The sequence below is a fragment of the Phaethon aethereus genome (genome assembly GCF_964289735.1).
Source record: "Phaethon aethereus genome assembly, chromosome: 3".
Taxonomy (NCBI): domain Eukaryota; kingdom Metazoa; phylum Chordata; class Aves; order Phaethontiformes; family Phaethontidae; genus Phaethon; species Phaethon aethereus.
In genome coordinates, this window is record NC_138576.1 from 122,677,229 (window position 1) to 122,683,182 (window position 5,954).

A 5,954-nucleotide genomic window follows, 5' to 3' on the forward strand; every position below is an offset into this window, starting at 1 on the left:
CTGGTGGGTAGAGATAGGAGCAATGTTAACCCCGATACTGAAGTGTTAACTAGAGGTTTCCCTAATTCACAAGACAACACTGTACTTAAAAAAAAAACCCAAACCATAGCCATGTTGTACCTTAAGTCATATTTTTTTACTTAAAACTTTGTTTCTAAAGTATAGTGAGCTTCATAGGAAATTGTATTTGTAAAGGCTAAAACTATATTTTACCATTTGAAGTTAATATACTCAATCTGAGTTTTCTTATATTGTTCTGTTTTCTCAGAAAATAATTTTATCCTTAATGCAACATCAATAGAACATCAAGTTTACATGAGTGATGGTAAAATAAAAGTATCTTATTTTGCAAACCAACAGCCCTGACACAGTTCCATTAGTGTAGCAACAGTAAATACAGAGCTCACAGAAATACCCCACATTTTGACATATATACGATATATATATACATATGATCATTATTTCTCTCTTCTTGTTGGCCTTGTATCTGCAACCACATAAAGGGCAAACTGTTGATAATTTGCAGTGTAAGTCCTGGCACTGACTCTTTTTCCAACTTTTACATTCTTACCTTTTGCCTCACAGAGGGCAAGAGTGGAGGCTCTGTCTGCTTCTCATTCTTAGATCCAGCTCCTGTTGAGCCACCGGCAAAACAAAAGTATGGTGATTTGTTAGAGGCTTTTTGGTAGCTTTTCACCTTTCACCAATATTCTTAGGTACACAAGGCAGGCTAGTAATCCCGAATCATGCTACAACAATAATAGTAGAGCCAAGGCATTATTTCTTAAGAAATCTATCTATGTATCCTTCCCCACCACCCCCAAAACAACCCACTCTGTGCTGACTTGCTCAGGAATTTTGCCATTAGTAAGAAGCGATCTTACATGATGATACTGTTCTTGGTTTTCTGAACCATCCAATTATTACCAAAAGGAGAAATGAAGAGCATCAGAAATATTTTCTTGTGCATGTTTATTCTAGTTACTTAACAAGTTTATGCACAGTTTCATTATGTTTGACATAAACTGGCTGTTTTGGTATCTTTGTTTTCCTGTGTATTGCTATTTCATCTCAACTTCAGGTCTCATAGTTTATTAACAACTGCTGTTCAGTTAAAAAGATTGAAGATATACCAGTTAAAAAAGTGGAGCCTTTAAGCACTAAGCTATGTGCTGGGTAACAGAGGGTTTGGAGGACACGCTCAAGTACTTTGTTAAAATTGTTCGGGGGTGCGGGGCAGAAAGGGAGCAGTACAAAAGTTGATGTGGATGCGTTTCAGTCCTCTGCTCTACCACTGTTTCCCGAGTTTTGCTCAAGATAGTCACTGTCATACACAAAGAACCTTTAAGTGTTATTTTGTAAGTTGTTAGGTCCTGTGTTTTGAGCACAGAAAATAATAGAAACCAGGGATTCATTGGAAGGTATTAAGCCATTGGTTTCAACTGGATTCCATTCAGATACTTGGATTCATTAAACACTCAGGATACGAACTTCTTGGACACAGATAACGTGTTTGCACTAGTAAAACATGCTGTTGTACACAAAAAGTCATGGGTGTGCTAATTTTGCTCAAGAATATACTTTCAAAGCAAATCTCCTCATTATCCCCACTTACCTGCTTTGGTTTCACATCATGGACCACTTCTGGTGTGCACTAACTAGACTAGTTTCAGATGAAACTAAACTGGAAGTACACTGCAAATAATTAACGGGCATTTAGTTCACAGGATGAGATCTTAACCAGTCAGATGTAGCCCTCCCTCCCTTCAAAAAACATATAGCAAGTACACTGAGCCTGCAACACCACCGGTTTGTTTCTGCAGATCCACATCCACCGCTCTGCATCATTTCCTAACGCAGACACAGCCTACAGAGCTGAAAAGCTCATAGAAGAGTAGATTGCATTTTAAGATTTCTTGGGGTGGAAGCTAGTTCTTGTACTTGTTTTCACTGTGCCCAGAATAATAAGACTCCAATCTAGATCTGAAGAATTGCTAAGACTGCAATAGTTATAAAACCCAGAAACAAAAAGGTAATGACCTGCAAATCTGGAATCCGGGTAGGTTCTAGGTCTCCAACTAAAGGGGGACTGAGGCTGCCAGAGACAACGGAACTCAGAGAAAGTTCCTTCCCACTTCAGTGCTGTAGGAAAAGCAATTAAATCACAAGGTGAGTCCCTTCTCTTTCTATTCCTACTGCCAGGAGAGAGATGGAACAACTTCTGACTGACTATGCCAGCATAGTCGTCAAGGCTTTGTAAAATAACAGAGATGCAAGTACGTTCTTATGCCTAAGGCTTGCCCTTTCACAAAGACATAAAGCATACACACATCAATACATATATTGATTACATTTTATACTTTGCTGAGCACTTTGGAGGTACTGTCATCAGCTGGGCAGAGCAGGGAATGTATTTTAAGTGAGAATACTCATGAACGCTAATGCATGTTTTCAGAAAAAGTAATGCATCTTCCATGTACACCAATTCACTGCAACAAGCATTTCAGATCACTGGTTTGTATGGTTCTAGCAGAGTTAACCTGACCTTGTTCTTTAGAGAGAAGTCTTTTCAGTCTTTGACATGCGTAACTGTTCTCATATGACCTCAAATTCCGCCACTTTCCACCTCCCACACTAAACTATGGCTATGTTGTCTTCATGAATCTCTGTTGAGTGGGACTGCACATGCAATAATCACTTTTTGCAAGAAATTACAGATTAAGAACCTAATCAGCGCAACCTATTTTTGTGCATTTTAATGCTTTTCAATCCATACAAAACAAAGCAAAAACATACAATATATCAAGCTTGTTTCAGCTTTTGGGGGTGAGTGGGAAAACTTTTATTTTAAAGAAAGCTTTCTATTATTTCACAAAGACAGCCGAAATAGGGCATGCTAATGATAAGGCATTTGGGAAAAGGTACATACCATTTTAAGGATAAGTTGATAAATTGCCATAATTAAGGACTTCATAATGGCTAGGTCTAATGCAGGTAAATAAGGGTAGTATGATGCCTACTCTCTCTTCTTTTTGGAAAAATGGTGTAGCTTGACTCAAGCACTGGTGACAGAATGGGCTGATTGCCACTACATCACAACCATGTAGGATGGGAAAAAGGTACAAAGGAGTAAAGGTCAGTGTTGAGCAGAACAGAGCCAGCACATGTTCATAATGGGAATTGTTTTCTTATACATGCAGTAGCAAAATCGCTGCCTTCTTACATCTACTTACCCTAAGAGTTGGGAAACAGAATTTAGCTCTTCGAAATCATGCAGTTAGTGACTCAGTTTGAAACCAGATTAATTAGAATTAGTGACAATATTACCCAAAGAAATCTGTCTAGGATACAGATTGAGATAACTAATAACTAAAGAAAAGTAGCCATCAGGTCGAGGGAAGTCATTCTGCCCCTCTACTCTGCTCTGCTGAGACCCCACCTGGAGTCCTGCGTCCAGCTCTGGAACCCTCAGCACAGGAGAGACATGGACCTGTTGGAGCGGGTCCAGAGGAGGCCACAAAAATGCTCAGAGGGATGGAACACCTCTGCTGCGAGGACAGGCTGAGAGAGTTGGGGTTGTTCAGCCAGCAGAGGAGAAGGCTCCAAGGAGACCTTATTGCAGCCTTCCAGTACTTAAAGACGGCTTATAAGAAAGATGGGGGCAGGCTTTTTGGCAGGGCCTGTAGCAACAGGACAAGGGGTAATGGTTTTAAACTGAAAGAGGGTAGATTTAGGCTAGATAGAAGAAAGAAATTTTTCGCAATGAAGGTGGTGAAACCCTGGCACAGGTTGCCCAGAGAGGTGGTAGATGCCCCATCCCTGGAAACATTCCAGGTCAGGTTGGACAGGGCTCTGAGCAACCTGATCTAGGTGAAGATGTCCCTGCTCACTGCAGAGAGGTTGGACTAGATGACCTTTAAAGGTCCCTTCCAACCCAAACCATTCTATGATTCTATGATACACTCAGTCGATACTTAAATCCTACCTGAACCAAACTCAAAGAAATGCTTTATATTTGCCTACTAAACTAAAAAGATACAGGACCAAGATACACTGAGCATTTTGGTTACGTTTTGGGTCCGTAATGCTTGTCTTGATCAGATTTTAAAACATGCAAGAGGATTTTTATAAGTAATTCTCACAGAGTCATTTGTCCTTAAGTAGCTAGTGGAAATAGAAATTGTTACCCAATTAAATATATGAGCCCCTATTAGATTTACACTTTTTTCTCTGTTCCCTGACCTCAACTAATAATTAAGCTTGCTTGTGTCCAGATAACCCATATCCAACAGAAATCTTTGAAGGAAGTCACTATTACCTAGAGACTGAAAGGATAAAATAGGCAAGGAAGGAATTCTCTTTAAATGGAATTCAAGGGGGAAAGAACAGAGCACATATCATCTATGATATTTCTGACTTTACTATCAGATCTATAAGGAGAAAATCTACTTTTTATATTGATTGGATATTCCTGGAAAAAACATCAGCATCAGAGTAGCACTTCTGTCTTTGAGAAGTTCAGAATTGCAGCTGAAAAGGTGTAATTCCCGATGTTTTTAATCTAATACTGCAATATAATATTTGATCTGTACTTAATTACAACAGGAAACCATGTAAGCCACTTAATGAGACAAAGTTAAATGTAGCACAAAGGGGTACTATAATAGATAATGAATTTTGGCAGCTGCTTATATTTAGGGAAATAATAAATTCTACCCAAGATGTTGAAGAATTGAAAGAGGGAGCAAATTCTTATTGTATTCCTGAAGGGCTATTCACCAGGGCTCATTCAGAGCCAATAGCTCGAGATCCCTTTAAACCATCAAATAGATTATGCATATTAAAACACTAAGGTCTGCCTGATTGCTCAGATGTGCTGCAGAACTGTAAAATCTCACTTAGTTCTACTACTAATTTTCTGTCGGGCTTTACCGACGTACTTTTGAACTGTAAAGCTGCTCTAAGGACTTCTGTACTGTGTATTTTCTTTCCCAAACTGATGAAATCAATCCACATTTGGTTTGGTACTGCAAACTGCAGTTAGTCTATCATCAAAGGATTTATTCTTGCATCAGTTCACAAAACAAGATGTACTATAAAGCCCTAAGCATACTGAAAATGATGGACAGGTAACAGTAAATTTTCACATCTTCCGGTTGTACAACCATATGTCATTTGCATAATCATACATTAATATTCTTTCCGTAAAAAATCATCTACGATGTACAGTCTGTATATCTACCATCAGTAAAGCTGTAAAAAAAAAATAATGTTGTCTTTAGCTAAATAAATCTCTTCCAGAAAAAAAGTCATCTTGTTCCCTCAAAAAATTGAAGGAAATTAAGCATAAAATTTGAGGAAAAAAGGTAAGAAGAGGTTCCTTGTTAAATATACAGTACTTGGTTCAATTAAATACTATCTCAAGAATAGGCTGTTCTAAAAACATTTACTTGATCCATCATCCAAGTGTGTTAAAATATAATTTCATCACCATTCATTCTTGGATAAGTTTTGACTCTGAAGTCTAATATAGAAATTCATAATCAACAGCTGGAAGCTCAAGATTTAAGGCTCAAGGTAAGGCTCACCTCTTCAAAAAGTGAAAATAATTAACCATTGCAAATAAGGTCTGTAGTAGGCTCTCTGGCATTTAAGCTCTCAGATCAGGATTAAATGTTATTTTGGGTCCTTTACTGAAGTCATTCAAGGCTTCTTTGGTATTATGAATGATGCCCCTATGAGGTGATGGCACAAAGACAGATATCAAGCCCCTGAAGTAGTCAAGACCCTAGGCATAAAAACCTTTACCAATCAACATGAAAAACTCCAAGACATTTTCAAGCAAACAGGACTCCCCTGGAGCCTTTGAAAACTAATGGATTGTATCGTATGAAGCTGCCAACATGAAGCAAACAGGTATCCTTAAGTACTTCCTCACCTGTATCCTTAAATAA